We start from the raw sequence: 19,662 nt of genomic DNA on the forward strand, positions 1-19,662 counted from the left end.
CCCTTACTATATAAAATTATCTTAGTAGGCTTACTAAACATTAACCTCCACTATTATTCATCCTAACACCCTATTAGGCCCAATTCACTATTTTTTCATTTTCACACTTACTAACTCAAAACACAAATATCACAAATATAACAGAAAACACACAATTTAATTAATTATCGTATCACATAATAATTAATAAAACAAATAAATAATAAAATAATCAATAAATTCGGGGTGTTACAAGGAGTCCTTCTAATGTTAAAGAGGATCATCAACTAACAAGACATCTAACTATTGGTGCAAGCCTAGAGGCCAATAGTTTTTGTACTTGTATCAAATTATTTATTAATAGTAAAAAAAAATTCTTTATTATGTTTTTTTCCTAATATAATAAAGTCCCTAGAATACCTAGTCCGTTTAATGAAATGTTAAGTTTGACTTAAACATGAGATCCTATTAAACATAAAGACAATATTCTTAAACTATTTGTCGTCGAGATTTATTGTGAAGTGAGATAACATTAAAGAATTAAGACTATCATGTGGATAGACTAATAATCCCATTAACTATTCATGTTCATTGACCTATACCATTCTATGTAAAAAAAAATCCCCTTTTTCCTTACCTATATTTGCCTCTTCCCGACAACGCTTTCTATTAGCCTTCTTAGACTTTGAGACTCATCCTCTTCAAGATAATTGAATTCCAACTCAAGTTGTCTCCAATACGCATCCTTTTTCTGCTGCTCAGAACTTCCTCTGCAACCACAAAACAACATGCAAAACATTTTCCAAACCAACATACAAAAGGGAAAAAAAATTAGCATGTGTTGGTGTAATAGAAAACAAACACGAATGACAGATGTTCAACAGAAAACAACAAAGCAACATCAATAACTATATCTAAATAAAGATGAAATAACAACAACTTCACTTTCGGTACAACCCACTACAATTTTCAACAAGATCATGGTGAAGAAGTTCATATTATTAATCACAAATGTTTTCGATAATTGCTTACCTAATACCATTGATATTGTTGTTGACCATGTCCTTTTTGGAAGAAGAGTTCTTCTTCAATTCGGTTGCAATCGAGACAAGTGATTGTTTCCTAAAATCTTCTCGAATCCTATTAAGTAATCGTATATAGCACTGCTACCAAAACCACGTTTCCTTACCAAAACCCTGACCCACTTTACCTAAACACCTATTTGTCCCTTCAAATATCACGTGTTCAATTTATTCAACGTGTTTTTTCATTCATTTTCTTTTTATACCTTTTATAATTATGTATTTTGTATCAACTTTTTAATAAATTATCTAAAATGTATTTTATACTTTTTTTGACATATTTTTGTAACTTTTTTACTCATTTAAAATAGATTAAATACACATTCTTTGTTTAATTTTTATAATTCTATCTTTTATTAATATATTGTGTAAATTTTTTTTTTAAATATCTTTTTAAATATTATTCATTCCATTTGCGAAAGTGATATTTAATTCTTTTCTCATGTTATTATTTTGAGTCTACATTTACATATGGATATTTATTCTTTTTCATTTCTTGTTTCCATAACTATTTTTTCATTTTTAGATTTACTAAACTTTTACAGTATCAATTATTATTATTATTATTATTATTATTATTATTATTATTATTATTATTATTATTATTATTATTATTATTATTATTATTATTATTATTATTATTATTATTACAAATATTGTATACAAGAGGGTTTTCAAGCACTTTGTTACTTGGTAATCCTTTTTACCTTATCTTTTGTGATCCAAATTAAATATCCATTTTTACTTGGTATTTTTGCAATTTTCGAATAATGAATATATAATTTGATATATTTCTTCATGGAGTTGTATGGTGCAGTTTGTTGTTATAGGCTGGTTGATCAATGATGAAGTGCGTGCATTGTAAAATTCAATGCACGATTGTTTTATTGTTTTATTGAAGGCTTCTTCTACATCACATATTTTTCGAACTTCTCTTTTTAATCTATCTTTTTTAGCAACTGCTAATCTATTTTTGTGCATTGATTCAAAATAAAAAGTTTAGGATTACATATCTATATATAAATCTGTAGCAAATTTGATTTATATGTTTTGCAATCTTGGAATGCCAACGACAAATTTGTTTAAGTTAACGTTAAAGACTTAATACTCTCGTGGTAAAGTATATTAATTTAAGATTTATTTTTATTTCTCATTTTATTTCCTAATTTACAACAGTAAATTGTTCATCATAACGAAGGTCCTTGCAATTATAGATCATCAGGTAGATGTGAACGTATCTATTAGATACTAGGTGTAGACTGTTAATTTTAATGCCCATCTTTTAAATCTTTCTAGTAAGTACGAATCAATGGTTAAAAATTTATACATATCATTAGCCTATATTTGTAATTATGTCAACGCTAACCAATTGAAGAATGAATTTAAACTTTATAAATGATGGTTTCATAGACGTGTAATGTGAATCCAGACGGGCCACATGCGATAGCACTGGTTTTTTTACCAGTATTACTCAAAAAATACTCAAAGCCTTTATTCTTTCAAGATAGAAGATTAGAACCAGATTTAGAGCATATTTGTTTATAGATTCATTTTTTCTTCTCCATTTTTATAAGGTACACATTTAATTTGAATTTTTCCCATATATATTGGATTGTGGTAGATGTTTTAGATTATGATATTAAAACATGTTATTTTGTTATATTATGTTATGGATTATGGTGTTTTAGATTATGTTTTGTTAGAAAGGACATGCATAAAACTTTTGTGTAACTGAAAAAATTTGGAGTTGAATCCTCAACTAAATGAAAAATTATTAGAACCCAATACTAATTGTAGTCTAACTCCCTAAAAAGTTAAAGCAGTTTTAGACTGGCCACGTTGTCTTGGAGAGCTTTCAAGGCCTATCCATAGATCCCAGTCTCTTGAAGGAAGGTTTTTCAGTGCTCCTCCACCTGATGAGTCTTCTCCTCAACAGATTCAAAAGCAACCTTATATCGCTTCCCCACATCCTAAAGAGAACACTCCAGCTTGGTCACACGAATCGCCAGAGCAGAAGAGGAGCCACATATTTTCATTGCCTCTTGCAAAGAATTGACAACTTTAAGTAAATCACAATCGCAGAGTAACAAAATCTTTCTGGTTATATGAGATTCATGAGGCAGGAGGAATGAAAAAAAGAAAGAACAGAAAGCCTTAAGTAAAGCATTGAATCGCTTCTAATGATATTTTAAGTAAAACATTGAATCTCTCAAAGTTGCTTCAAGGAAAATAGTCAAACATGAGAAAGCGTGTTCTGACAATCAACATGCTTTCATACCATTTGCTTTAGACACGTATAATTTTTTAGCACCAGAAGCATATGAACGTTTACAAAGAGTCCAAGACTATTATGAATAACAATGTTATATATATCTCCTATGCCTATGAATGTAGTTAATAAGAGGATTGATTATGCCATCCAAAAAAGAGTAGTGCCGAAACTTGTTGCCATTTACCTTCTATTTTTTATAAACTTTATTCTATTGAAATGAATTTCACATCTCTTAAAAATTAAAAATAAGTTATGAAATTATTTTTTATAATTTGAATATAATTTTTTTTATGTCACTACTATCTTATCTAATGTGTACAAAACACATGAAACCATATAATAATATTATATTGTACCAAACCTTTTATAAAATAAATATTTATTATTATCCTATAATAAACACTAAACAAACCTTTTGTTTCCTCTAAAATAAAATAGTGAAATTAATTTAATATATTAAATTAGTTAGTTACGCACTCATTTATGATAAAGTGTAATAAATAAATTTTATTATATCGTCACCAAATTATATATATATATATATATATATATATATATATATATATATATATATATATATATATATATATATATATATATATTCCAAAAGAATTTACAAATTAATTATCATATTTTTTTAATATTAAATATACATGTTATAACGTTAATTATTTTAGTAGCTAATAAGAAAATTAAAATTTGAAAAGATTTTAAAAAAAGTTATGTAATTTAATTGCCTTAAACCGTATCTTTAGTATCAACATTTAGAAAATTGGAAAAAACAAAAACAAATAACACTCATGTTTACATAATAAATTCTTTCTATTTATTAAGAATTTCCAATTATATCTTCTGAGTGACAAATCAATTAACCAATATCGTTGCGCCACTTCAGTTGTGTAAAGTTACCAAACTATTTTTATTGGGCAATGAAGTTGGCACATGAGAATAAGTAGAATAAAAATCTGATTCTCAATCACATTAAGTAAATTTAAAATTGGGCTTTCTTGGAAGAGGGGTCAAAATCAATATATAAGGAGAGCAGCACCAGACATAGTCAGTAAAAAAAAATCCACTTCAATTCTTGCGTACTTCCTGTTTACTTCTCGTGCAAGTTAGGGTTTGTAATATTTTTCTTCTTATTTTGCCTATATTGCTTAATTTCATGAATTTCTTCTATATCTACGATTATGAATACATCTCCGTTATATAGTATTATTTCGATGCATGCAGCTATGCTTTTATAGGTTAAAAAATTAACATCATTTGATAAGAATGTTGATGTATGATGCAGGTTAAATTAACATCTTCTGATAAGATGGGAAGTGGGTTTAGGCTGCCGCATTTAGTAAGACGGTTACTTCCCGAAGTTCAGACTGCTGACTCAAAAGTGTCACTGCCATTTAGAGAGAAGATCATATATACTGTCATCTCTCTTTTCATTTTCCTGGTTTACAGTCTGCTCCCTGTACACTCGACAACAAATGCAGATCCATTCTATTGGATGCGTGCTGTCGTTGCTTCAAAACATGGAACTCTCTTGGCACTTGGAATCACTCCTATCGTGACTTCGGAGATCCTCATGGTATTTCTGGTTGGATGTAACATCATTCAAGATCGGCCTCTTTTGTAAGTGTACAATTTTTATTCTTTAACCTAATTATTGGTGTATGAGATATAACTTATTAAATGCATTCATGTTATATTTCCGGTTCTCTTTGATAAGTTGGTTTTCATTATAGGGCGGCATATTGTGTTATACACTCAAATTATAATTATATTGAATTAATTTTTCTTTTATATGGCAGCAAAAATCTACTTGCTATTTTGATAGCTCTTGGACAAGCAGTTGGTTATGTTCTTTTAGGGCTGCATGGTAGTGTGGGCCAATTTGGAGTAGGAAATGCTGTACTCATCATTCTGCAGCTCTTTTTTGTGGGTATTATTGCGAAATGTTTAGATCAGCTTCTTCAAAAACGATATCTTTCGCTATTTATGGCCACTGCTATCTGGTACGTTTTTTAAGTCTGAAATTTGTGCTTTCTATGTTATAGCAACTTCTAACAACCAGGGCACCTTTCCATATTTTACAGTGGAAACATTATATGGCAGGCATTTAGTCCCGCCATTGTTAATACTGGACGTGGAGCTGAATTTGAGGGTTCTGTTAGTGCTCTCTTCCATTTGTTGATAACTAAAACAGACAAGATTTCTGCTCTTGGCGAAGCATTTTATCGGCAGAATCTTCCCAATCTGGCAAGTCTTCTTGCTACTGTCATAATCATCCTAATTGTGATATACTTCCAACGTTCATGTCGGTCAAAGAATGCCGAAGGACAGCAGGGTTCATATTCAATCATGCCCACTTTTATTCAGTCTCCAATCATGTCCATTTTTCTTCAGTCTAACCTTGCTTTCATTCTCTACTCTATCTCCCGGGTAATAATAGTTTTATGATAGATTGATTGGCCTTTATATTTATGCTTATGCTTTTGCTTTCTCTCTTGTAACAATCTAATCTTACTGGAATTCTTTCTTCAGCTTCTCTACAGTAAGTTCAGTGGAAATTTCACTGTCTCTGATTATGGAACTGGTCATTCAATTCCTGATGGTGGCATTGCTTACTAGATCAGTTCACCTTCCAGGTAAGAGACATGTTCCTATTTATACTTATTCAATATAAAGCTTCCACCATTTGTATAAATAGTCCTTGATAAATCATTTTTTTTTGCAGTTAGCTGATATGGCCGCCAATCCTTTACATGCTTTGTTGTATCTTGGATTCATGCTCACAGCTTGTGCCTTGCTCTCTAAAACTCGAAGAATATAGAAGACTACTCTTTTTTATTTTTTATTTTATGGACAAGGTTCAAGATTAATCCTTTTTATATTATGTCATACACTCAATAATTATATTGAATAAGTTCCTTTTCTTTTAATAATTTATTTATAAAATTTATGAGTCATAAGACAATTTTCTAGTCATGACTTAGGGAATTTTTTTTTTCTATTTGAAACCTACGAGAAATCATATCATATATATAAAATGAAAAAAACCTCTAAGATTCCATCCTTGAAAATGCTAGGAGGGGTTAGGAAATGATTTGAAGTAGTTAAACCTACGAGAAATCATATCATATATATAAAATGAAAAAAACCTCTAAGATTCCATCCTCGAAAATGCTAGGAGGGGTTAGGAAATGATTATTGTTTTCCTCGATTTTGGTAATATAAGTAATGCTTTATTTCCCAAAAAAAAATTATGAGGATCACTATGACTATAGCTCTTGCTAAATTAACCAAAAGACCAAAATGATTTATTTTATATTTATATAATGGATGACACATGACTGGTTATGGAGGGACTGTTTTGTTTTTGTGGGTTGGTTGGTCCGGTCCATAGTCACATAATTCACATGTACCTCCTCCTATGAACTGTGAATTGGTTTGCTATCAATTCGTCTGAAATTCGTGTAAAATGAAGTACCATCAAACTAAATTTAAATTTAAAATTTTCACATGAAGTATAAGGTTTTGGTACTGTGTTCATGACATAGGCTTAAGCGTCTTACCAAGTTTCCCAATTGTTTCTAAAACTTAGCATAACTGGCTTGTCCATCCTCTATTTCCACATGATTCTTATGTGTGCGGGGTGCAAATACATAATGATAGGGTAATAAAGTAGTTTTAGTGGTGGTGTTAGTTAGTTGGTTAATTGTATGAGAAGGGAGGTAATGAATGATGAAAAACAAAGAATTCTCGGAAGAACAAAGTTAAATGCTGATGCAATGATTCCGCTAGTAGGGTGGATAGACACAGATGAAGTTAAACTGTCAATTAGTTAAATGCTGGTTTGCCGTGTCGGTGCTTGCATCTTGCTAAGAACTTGTTTTCTTTTTAGTAGAATTTAAAGTAATTTGTTTCAGATTTGTGTATATGATTACTACATGGAGTAGGAACTGTTTGCTTAGTGGGTATTGTAGACATATGTTTAGTTTAGGTTGAATTTGAGTTAATTCTGTTGTATATGTTTCTGTAGTTGATAAGTCTTTAACCATGACAAATTTATGTGATATCACTTGGCCTTTTGTCAACTTTAAATATTTATGATTAAGGATCTTGGTGCAGCATAGTTGTCAGCCTAATCACCCAAAATGTATCTTTGAAACTGTAAAAGCTTTACATATTGGATGGTTTCCTCAATCATGGTGTTGATAAATAGCTTTTAGCATATTAATCAGCTGTTATTCAATATTGCGAATGCCATTGAGAAAGAAAGTTACCTTAGTTCCATTGGAGACAAGGTTTTATAGGATTCACAAACTTTGATTTATTCTTTCTCTTCTCCTCTATACAATGCAGAATGAAAACATGGTAAGAACTAATTCCTCGCGATCACATTGCATGGCCAAGAGAAGGATCTCTACTAGATCTTGATTTGCCATTTAAATTCAGAGTTGTATAATCGTTCTGACTCAAACCTTAAGATGCCCCTCCACATAGCTCATGAGAAGAATTTGATTCATTTTCTGAACAACAGCTCTGCTTAAGGTCTGATCCTGCGAACCAGGACTCACATTCTCTTTAGTATTTATAGAACCACTTCTCATACTCTTCTTACATATAACATTCCTTTTGTTCTTTGGGACCTATAAAAAAAACCATGAGAATCTTTCAAAATCAAACACAAACCATAAATTATGCACACACACAAAAAGGAAATGCATATCACTCTATAGGAAAAAAAAAACTGTAGTAGTAAATGAAATATGGGTTAAATATATTTGTCATCCTCCTAAATATTGCGAATTTTGTTTTTAGTCCCTCCAAAAATTTCCTTCAAAGAATGATCATCCTAAAGTTTTCCGTCCACACTTTTGGCCTCTGCCGTCTATTTCTGTCCACTCTTTGATTCAGGGTTTGTGTTTCTCTACCTCATTCGAGCTCCTAGATCTTTCCCCATAATCTTGGAATCTCTAGAAGAATAACACTAACTGGTCACACAGATTAACTATAAAATTCAGTAAAAATGATGATTTTTAAAATAATGAAATTCATTGTAATCAGTAATAACATTTAGATAAAGTAAAACCAACCATAGAGCAATTGCAGCAGGGAACACAAGCATGAGGTGTAGGGCTTAGCTGATGAGAACAGTGTCACTGAGCAGACTCGAATCTGTTGCCTGCACACTTGAAGGACAATCTCCCAACAAGTGTAATCAAAGAGAGTTACTAATCGTCGTAAAGTTTTTTACCTTCTGAAGACAAATCTGGAAGTACATTTCTGCTATGGATCATCTGTGATCACCTCCATCCTCTTCCTAATAAATTCCCAAGCCAAGATTTGGTTGTAGTTGTGTTTTTCCCTATTGAGATTAGCTTTAGCAACGGCAAATCATAGCCATTTAATAACTAACTGTTTGATATGCTTGCAGTAAATTTGATATGGACTAGATAATCTATATCATTCTATGAGGTGCATATTCTGTTGAGTTAGGCTCAAATTCAAATTTCAAAAATAAAATAGACATAAGTAGACAACATTTAAAAGAAGGTAGTTTTACATTGATTTTCCATATATAAATTAACCATTCAAACATATACATCATTATGCTCATTAATAAGGGGTAAAACACAGAATTGCATTACATATGTTTAGACAAAGAATTCACCTGACATCTGCAACTAAAATACAATGTATTATTTTTTCAGTTTTATCTCCTAGGGTTTTATTTGAATGAACAACAAATACATATTAAACATAATATTTAGAATAAACAAAATACAAAATATCTACCAAATCAAACCACATAGCATTGACTTTTTCACATTTTCAGGTTACAAATCTTACTGGTGAGATTCATGTGATTCCAAATTTGGAGGCTGAGTAGCTTTTGAATGTATAGCGAGAAAGAGCTTAGTGATACAAGTACCGATGCAGTTGAAGAAACGGAAGGAAGTGATTAGTAAAAGGAATAGGTTAATGATATACCATTTCCATAGTTCAAGGAGGAGAATCCAAAGAAGTGTCTCATACCCAACAACACCTGAAATATGGAATATGAACATAGTAACTGGCAAGGTGATATCAGTTGTAGATGCAACAAGATGAGAAAAGATAGAAGTCAAAAAGAGCAAGATAATTGGGGATGATTGTTGGAGTGAATGGCTGTTTAAACCTTGATATTTAATTCCAATTGAACTCAGGTCGAAGATTATCAGAATAGTATAAGCTTATACAAACAGAGTCATTGAGCAAACTGCCTCAGGATCTTTGCACAGCATAGTTGTCAGCCAAATCGCCCAGTTTGTATCTGTTGCCTAGACACTTGAATTACAATCCCAATGTGAACAAACTTTTGATCTTTCAGGAAAGAAAACAAAACAAGCATAGTTATTCCGTAAATGTTAGTTAAAACTTAAAACAACCTCTAGTGTACACAGTATTTGAACAACACTAGAGCAAATGGAAACAAACATGAAAAACAACATATGCAAAAGGTAAATCTGAATGTGATCACTAACAACATTTAGATCAAGTAAGAAAAATCGCCTTTGAGAAGTTGCATCGGGCAAGATAAGCACGAGGCGAACGGCTAGCTAATACAAACAGGGTTATTCAGCAAACTGCTTCTGGATCTGTGTGCTACATAGTTGTCACCCAAATCACCTTATATGTATTTGTTGCCTGCATACATAAATTACAATCCCAATATGAGTTTCTTGCTAACCATATAAAACTTATGATCTTTCAGGAAAGAAAACAAGCAGAGTTGTTCAATAAATGTTAGTTGTAACTTAAAACAAGCTCTAGGGTACACAGTATTTCAACAATACTAGAGCAGATGGAAACAAATATGAAAAACAACATTATCATATGCAAAAGGAAAATCTGGAAACTAATCATAAAGGGAACAAACAACATGAAAAGTCCTTGCTAATTTTAAATTTGAGAGCACATACAAGTTGAAAAGTCAGATATAAATGCAGCAAAATCTTACTTTGGGTGCAGTCCATAAATAACAGGAAGGTATTATGGCTCGAAGGGGTGGGGGTCAGGTGGAGAGCATGTGATCCAGCCCGACCGAACCCTCCTCAGTTGCAACCCATGGGAAACGTGTCAAGCCACGTGTTAGGGGAAGAACTGAAGTCATCTCATCTCATAGGTTAACCACACTTCCTACTATGAGGGATGACTCACCCCATTATCAGCGTGGCCAAATTCATAGACACCAGTATTGTTCTTTGTAGTGGCTCCTGGATCAAGTAATCGAATCTAAAAATACCCTAGCTAGATAGCTAGGTAATTCATTCACTCTTTTGCATAACAGAACACAAAGCCCTCTTACGCATCTCATCGCAGGTTAACTCCTATTATATTCACTGAGAGTACATGATCATTTGTGATCAATTCTATCCTCTTCCCAACAAATTCCCAAGCTAATATTTGATTTTAATTTCGTTTTTCCATATTGAGATTAGCTTTAGCAACAACAAATCAAGCCATTAAAATAATTAAATAATTAATTGTTTGAGTTGTTTGCAGTATATGTGATCTGGCCTAGACAATGGCTAAATCATTCTATGCTCAAATTGAAATTCTAAAGTAAAAATAAACATAAGTATAAAGCAAGAAAAAGAAGGCAGTTTAACATTGGTTTTACATATATAAACTAATTATTCAAACACACACTTCATTATGCTCATTAATAACAATTGAGCTAACATCCGCAACTAATCCTATTCCTTTTTGAATTTTGGGTTGTAAAGAACAATTATAACATATTATACACAAATGCAAAACATGTACCATATAGCATCTAGGTTTTCATGTTTAAAGCAGGTTACATATCTTACGGCTGAGACTCATGTGGTTCCAAAGTTGGAGGCTGATCAGCAATAGCAGCATTTGAAAGTGCTGGAATAAGGAGCTTAGTGAAGCTACTAGTGATGGACTTAAAGAAACAGAATGAAGTAACTAGTAACAGGAATATGTTAATGGTATACCATTTCCAGAATTCAGGGATGAGAATCCAAAGAAGTGTCTCACATCCAACAACACCAGTGAAGTGGAACAAGATCATAGTAGTTGGGAAGGTCAAGTCAGCCACGGTTGTAACTGCATGACAAAGTAGAGCTATCAAAAACAGGAAAAAGGTTGGGGATGATGGTTGGAATGGGTTGGTGTTTGAACCTTGATACTTAATTCCAATGGAACCTAACTCCATACTCATCAGAATAGTATAAGCTTTATGCATACTCATTTTTGTGTTGATTGAAGGACTCTCAAAATGGTGTGTGCTAGTATTAACAGACTATGGATTGCATTGCAATGAGAGGCTTTTTTTATAACTAAGAATTTTTTTGTCATGTGCTGGGGAGAAGATTCCGCTGGTCTTCAACTTGGAAAACTTTGTTATAAGACCGTGATTCCCTGCACTCAGGAAATCACACTGTCACGCAGTTGGTATTTTGTGGACCATAGGATTATAATTAAATGGCCTTGATTTAAAGTTCAATAAGCAAATAAAAACAGATATTACAATTCAATGGTTGAGATTACCTGCAGTTACTATTTGACTGCAGGGAATTCATTTCCTGTTTTAATATGCATTCCTTCGTTTCTGCCTTTTTCTTGCCTGTCTACATAACTGTCTTACGTTTTTTCATCTGGCTTCCTTTGCCTGTCTATATCAATTGTCTTACGTTTTTTCATCCGCCTTCCTTTGCCTACATCAACTGTCTTACTTTTTTCATCGGTCTTCCTTTGCCTGTCTACATCAACTGCCTTCATTTTTCCATTTATGCCTCACTTGGTGTCTACATCAACTGCCTTCATTTCTTCATTTCTGCCCTCACTTGCCTGTCTACATCAACTGCCTACACTCATTCCTTTCATTTTTTTAAAAAATTCGGGAATTACTCCACAACCAAATTTACCGTCCTAAAATAATTTTTTATTTTTTTTACCAAAATTAGTAATAACTCATGCATACACATAGATTCAGGTATAGTACACACTTTTTATTAAAAAATTTGAGTTGATAATAAAAAAAAAAATTCATGAAAATTTAATGCATTAGAAAAAAAGGTACGTACAAATTTTGTTGATATTGCACGTACATGTTTTATGAATAAGAACACTGTTAAAATGTATCTATAGATATAGTAGTTAAAATACATGTAGTATTATATTTCATTTAAATAAAACTATGTTAAGAAAATTATAAATTAGACATTTATAAATAGAAAAATTGAATGAAAAAAAGTAATTTAGTAATGAGAAGTCCAAATCTTTGGGTTATATTATTGAAGAATATCTAAATTGGGTTCAATATAGGTCAGCAACACAAATATAAAAGGAGGTAGGGTTGTAGTTTAAGGATCATTGAACTTTAGCATGAATAACGTTATCAAAGCTTCTAAAAAAAATTGGTTCAGCTGGAAGGTTTGAGTTTTTAGGTTTGGACTGACGAGATGAGTATTCTAGTTCATCCATGAATATATTTCATATCGAAACATGTAAAATGGTGCGTTAACTTAAACAAAGCAGTAATTATATTAAACTACAATAAACAAAGCATTCTTGAGAAGGTGTCAAAGTGTAATACAAAAAACTGAGTGAAAATTTAACAAATAACTTAGAGACAACAAGACTTTATAGCCAAATAACAGACTTCCACACAAACAACCCCATCTTTGTAGTAGAAGTTGAATAGAACTTTGCAACACCAGATATGAATCTTGAAAACCGTTGTATTCTAAAAAACAATAAATCTCCAAAGTGAAGCTTCTTTTTCTTGGTGAATTCATACCAACCCTTTCCAATGAACTTTTTCATTTTTGTCACTTTCAGGATTGTTCCTTTTAGCTTTATGAATTATGAAGTTGTAACATTGATCAGTTTCAACATCAATCATTTTTATCTCCTTCATCCTAGGCCTGAGAAATTTCTTGATTACAAAACACAAAATCAAAAGATAACATAACAACTACGCTCAGACACAATCACCTGATGCATGTAATGTTTTGAAACTGTGGAAGTATTTAAAAATATATATTTGCAAAGAAAAATTAAATTTCTAGTAAAAGAACCATGTTTAAAGAGATGATTTTGAAGAAATATGTTTCAGCAGAACAATAACAATCAAAAGGAAATTTGAAATTGTGTGAATTGGCATTGAAATTAGCAGTTCCAATACCTAGACAACAGATCAATGTAAACACGGTTGGAGTAAATTGAAATTTGCATGCTCGGCGAATCCAAAATAAAATATCCTGTATTTCTTTTTCAATTCTATGTCCTGGCGCTTTATTTGATGAACAATTGCATATTTGCAGAAAATTGAGAATAAACACAAACAAATATCTACCAAACCAATCTTATTCACATGCTCTTCATGATAGCTTATGGTTTAAACAATTTGATTTGATTATCTTTTGTAATAAAAATAACTTATAATATTTTAAGTTGTTTGTCCAATTAGTATGTTATGGTTTATGCTTATTACTAGGGAAGTCATTTTTCAAAGCTAGGTTCACCAGAATTTTCTTCTCTATATTGATCTCATAGGGATTAGAACATGAAAAGGGATGTGCTGTAACTATTTGAGGATAAAGTTAGAGGTTTCCCATAATTAAAGCTCCTGCAAAAATAAATAAGCTTTCACTTTCAGTCATGACCTTTACAAGAAATTGCGGATTGGTTCCTACAAATGAAAAGGACTACCAAATAGTATTTTACTTAAAGGACTTGAATCTGTTGCCTGCATACAAGTGTTATCAAAAGGAGTTTCTAATCATCTTAAAACTTTTTATCTTGTGAGAAAGAAAGCAAGCATAGTTATTCTGAAGGCAAATCTGGAAACTAATATAAACGGAACAAACAACAACAAAATATCCATACTAATTTCAAATTTGAGAGCAGAGCACATACAAGTTGAAAAGTCAGAACTAAATATAGCAAAATCTTACTTTGGTTTCACAAAGAGAACTAAAACGAATCATTCAAGCTATACGAGAAAAACAGGTCTCATAATACTAATACATGAATTAACTACAATTTTCCGAAACAGTTGCAATGAATTGGAAATTCTTCATGCTCATCAAGAACATCCACGTTTCCCCTCATGGTGAGCCACCTACTGAGTGGGGATCAAATCTAGGCGAAATACTATGGGGTGGGTTCCTGATGAGAGCTAGTTCCATATCGCGCTATTGTGAGTTTTTACAAATATATTACTATATAGTTTTTTAATTAAAAAAAAGGATAATGTAACTGAATGTGATCACTAACAACATTTAGATCACGTAAGAAAACTCGCCTTTGAGAAGTTGCATCGGGCAAGATAAACATGAGACGAACGGCTAGCTAATACAAACAGGGTTATTCAGCAAACTGCTTCTGGATCTGTGTTGTACATAGTTGTCAGCCAAACACCTAATCTGTATTTGTTGCCGGCATACTTAAATTACAATCCCAATATGAGTTTCTTGTTAACCATATAAAACTTATGATCTTTCAGGAAAGAAAACAAACATAGTTATTCAGTAAATGTTGGTTGTAACTTAAAACAAGCTCTAGGGTACACAGTATGTCAACAATACTAGAGCAAATGGAAACAAACATGAAACACAACATTATCATATGCAAAAGGCAAATCTGGAAACTAATCAAGTAAGGGAACAAACAACATGAAAAGTCCTCGCTAATTTCAAATTTGAGAGCACATACAAGTTGAAAAGTCAGATCTAAATGCAGCAAAATCTTACTTTGGGTGCACGGAGACCACAAAAAAGAATCATTCCAACGAATACAAGAATAACAGGTTGCATAATATTGCTTGATGTTTGCTGTAATCTGCAAATAATACATGTATCAACTATCAACTACCATTTTATAAAACCCTTGTAGTGAAATCAAAATTCTTCAAGCTAATCAAAAACAGTGACAAAAAATTATTGATTATACAACTTAGTCTCCTAAATTAGGAAATTCCAGAATGACTGATAGAATTGAAAATATTAGACACTGTCATGCCTTTTGGATCTATCAATCTCAGTGATATCTAATATGATCGGGGATTTTCAGATCCATGGATCTATAGAAATTATGTTAGGTGCTGGACCAAATTGCTTAGTCCCTTGCCATTTTGTGAAATCCGTATGGGTCGGGTCATTTTGACAAAATGCTAAGTAATAACAACAATTTAATTAAGGTAAGTGGCATCGAAATTGCAAAGATAAGGGGAATATATAGACCAATTCATCATTTACATTGCCCAAAGGATTGATTAAAAGTATTCGAAGTCATTACTAGACATAAGTAGAGAAGCCAGCATTAAAAAGAAGGCAATTATAAATTGATATTCCATATATAAACCAACTATTCAAACATACACACATCATTATGCTCATCAATAAGGAGGAAAGAAAACAGAACTGCATTACATATGTTTAAACGAAATATCTACCAAATCAAACCACATAGCATCTAGTTTTTGAATGTTTACAGCAGATTACAAATCTTAAGGCTGAGAAAGAGATGCTTCCGGATTTGGAGGTAGAATAGCTTTTGAATGTATAGCAAGGTAGAGCTTAGTGATACTAGTATTGAGGAAGTTGAAGAAACAGATGAAAGTAAGTATTAAGAGGAATAGGTTGATGATATACCAATTCCAGAACTGAGGGATGAGAATCCAAAGAAGTATCTCACATCCAACAACACCAGAAATATGGAATATTACCATAGTGATTGTTAAGTTCATGTCAGCTCTGGATGCAACGATATGACAAAATATAGAAGTCAAGAAGAGCAACATAGTTGGGGATGATTGTTGGAATGGATTAGTGTTTAAACCTTGATATTTAATTCCAATTGAACCCAGCTCGAAGGTAATCAGAATAGTATAAGCTTTAGGCAGACTCATTTTTGTGTTGATTGGATAAAAACAAAATAAAGAATTTCAGGTGAATGCTTTTGCTACCTTTGTCCGTGGTATGTATACGGGGAAAGAAAGGAAGAAGATCAGAGAGAAGATAGTTGTGTTGTTGTATTAAGATATTATTGACTTGTACTATTTAACAAGCTAAGGTTAGCGAAGATTACAAATAAGTGCGGGGGGAGAAACCACAAATAAGTGCGAGGGGAGAAACTATATATACTTTATATTTCAGGGTTCCACCAATCCAAGATGTTAGCGTTACGGTATACTATGTATAATAGATTTGTTTATTGACAACAAGTAGTTTCGTCAAACAATAAACTCATTTGTTTTTGGACCAATTAAAAGATGAACTCACCAATAATTAGTTGGTTTAGTGGTAATTGACACATAACTTAGTATAAAGAATTACCGTTAGATTTTCTTCAAATTATAATCAAAAGGGGCTTTAGACACTTAATGTCGGAAATAACAATTTATTGAAATACGCTCTTTTGAAACTCTCTTGCAAAACTTTCGTTAGTTAAAAAAATATTGAGACAAATAATTATTTTCTTTTAAAAATGTTGTTAATATTTAAATTTATGATATATATTTATAGTCATCTAAGTTCTGAATCAAGATAAGATGCCGTTAAAAATATAAGTTCTGAATTAAGATAAGATGCCGTTAAAAACATAATGATTAAAAGGCGGCTGTATCACTCAAATGGAACAATTCCCAAGAATGATTGAAGAAGCAACAGACATGCAGTTCGTTGGAGAAACAAAAACAAAAAGCAAACACGCAAACATTTAATGCTCTCTCCAAAGATCAAGACAACAGACAAATACTTGAAGCTATAAATAGAAGATCATTTGAAAAAGAAAAAAACGAATATTATCAAAGCCAACGTGAACTTTTATGGTGAAGAAAAATATTTTCATACTGAGTTCATATTCATTGTACTTAAATTTAGTGAAAAATCACAATTGGGATTAAAGCTTATTAGAAGCAATCTGAAACACTATTATTTGAAGTTAATTTGTAATTGTTCCTTGAGAGACAAGTTGGGTCAAATTTCTCAAGAGGGTTAGGACTAGTTTGTCTTAGAGGTGTTAGTCACTTGCAGATGGCTTGTGCATTGTATTGTTAGTCACAACAGTTGGTTGTGCATTTGTAGTCAGTTTTGATTATAGTGGATTAAGTCCTCGATTGAGAGAGGCGAAATCACCTTGGCGGGTGACGAGCCGGATAAAAAAACTGTGTTTTGTCTATTGTTGTTACGAACGAAAAAGGAAAAACTTATTCAATCTCCCCTTCTAAGTGTTTTCTAAACCTTCAATTGGCATCAGAGCTCTTGGTTCTGGGTGCAAACACTTAACCGTGTTAGAAAAAGATCCAGAAGGAAAACACTATGGCAACTGATCAAAGCAACAACAACTATACAAAACCTCCTGTCTTTGATGAAAAAGATTTTGAATACTTTAAAGATAGACTAGAAAGTTTCTTTCTAGGTCAAGATGCCGACTTATGGGATGTGGTTTTAGATGTCTACACACATCAAGTAGATGAAGAAGGAAATAAGATTGATAGAAAGATCATGACCAAACAACAAAAGGAAGATTTCAAAAATCACCACAAAGCTAGAAATATTCTGCTCAATGCTATCTCAAAATAAAAGTATGAAAAAATCACAAATAGAGATACTGCACATAACATGTTTGAGTCTCTCAAAATTACTCATGAAGGCAATGCTCAAGTAAAAGAGACAAAAGCTCTGGCTCTCATCCAGAAATACGAAGCTTTCAAAATGGAAGAAAATGAGTTCATTGAAACAATGTTCTCAAGATTTCAAACTCTGATTGCTGGCCTAAGAGTTCTGAACAAAGGATACACCAAATCAGACTGTGTCAAGAAAATCATCAGAAGTCTACCCAGAAGATGGGAACCAATGGTCACTGCATTCAAAGTTTCAAAAGATTTGAACAATGTATCCTTAGAAGAACTCATCAGTGCACTAAGAAGTCACGAGATAGAACTTGATAAACATGAACCCCAAAAAACAGGTAAGTCTGTTGCTCTTAAATCTACTAAAAATTATGAAACTAACGCTTTTCATGCTAGAGAAGAAAGCTATGAGGACTCTACTTCAGAAGAAGAGGATGAGTTATCTCTTCTCTCAAGAAGGATCAACCAGATGTGGAAGCACATACAAAAGAAGTTCGGAAACTACAAAAGATCAGAAGATAAACCAAATTCCTCTGGACGTAAGAAGTCAAGCAAAAGAAGTGTCATCTGCTATGAATGTAAAGAACCATGACACTACAAAAATGATTCAGAATCTGGGATGATTCAGAATCTTCTGAAGATGAATCTAGCTCAAAAGATGAACATGCCAACTTAGCTTTTATGGCTACCACAGCAGATGACTCTAACACTGAATCAGAATCTGAAGAGATATCCTTCACATCAAAGTTGAAACATCATTCATGGTACCTGGACTCTGGATGCTCGCGACACATGACGGAAAGAAAGTCTATGTTCCAAAGCCTGAAGCTTAAATCTGGCTGAGACGTTAGATTTTGAGGTAATAAAAAAGGAAAGGACAACGGCTATGACATAATCTTTAATCAAAAATCCTGTAAAGCTGTAAGTCAGAAAGATGGATCAATCATATTTACTAGCAAGGGAAAGAACAACATTTATAAAATTGATCTTTCTGATCTTAAATATCAGAAAGTAACGTGTCTTTTGTCTGTTAATGATGAGAAATGGGTTTGGTGAAGGATAGAAAAACACTTAGAAAGGGGGGGTTTGAATAAGTGTGACTTTAAAAACTTGGACGATAAAAATAAAATGCACAGTTATTTTTATCCCGGTTCGTTGTTAACTAAACTACTCCAGTCCACCCCCGCAGAGATGATTTACCTCAACTGAGGATTTAATCCACTAATCGCACGGATTACAATGGTTTTCCACTTAGTCAGCAACTAAGTCTTCCAGAGTCTTCTGATCACACACTGATCACTCCAGGAACAACTGCTTAGACACACTCTAAGACTTTCTAGAGTATACTGATCCACACGATCACTCTAGTTACAACCTGCTTAGAAAACTTCTAAGACTTCCTAGAGTATTCTGATCCACACGATCACTCTAGTTCCTTACAACTTAATGTAATCAATTCTAAGAGTATTACAAATGCTTCTTGAAAGCTATAATCACAAACTGTGATATTTCTCTTAACGTTTAAGCTTAATCTCACTAATATATTACAACAGCAATGTAGTGAGCTTTGATGAAGATGAAGATTCTGAGCTTTGATTTGAACAGAGTTTCAGCAAGTTGATATTCACAGAATAGATGTAGAATTCGTTAACCTTGCTTCTTGTAACACCCTT

General features: G+C 32.3%; 1 pseudogene; it reads left to right on the plus strand.

Moving 5' to 3' along the window:
- The first annotated feature begins 4,651 nt into the window (after nt 1–4,651).
- LOC131635726 (uncharacterized) lies at nt 4,652–6,163 on the plus strand (annotated as a pseudogene).
- Nucleotides 6,164–19,662: the final 13,499 nt, after the last annotated feature.

The sequence above is a fragment of the Vicia villosa genome, unplaced genomic scaffold, assembly GCF_029867415.1.
Source record: "Vicia villosa cultivar HV-30 ecotype Madison, WI unplaced genomic scaffold, Vvil1.0 ctg.001537F_1_1, whole genome shotgun sequence".
Lineage (NCBI taxonomy): Eukaryota > Viridiplantae > Streptophyta > Magnoliopsida > Fabales > Fabaceae > Vicia > Vicia villosa.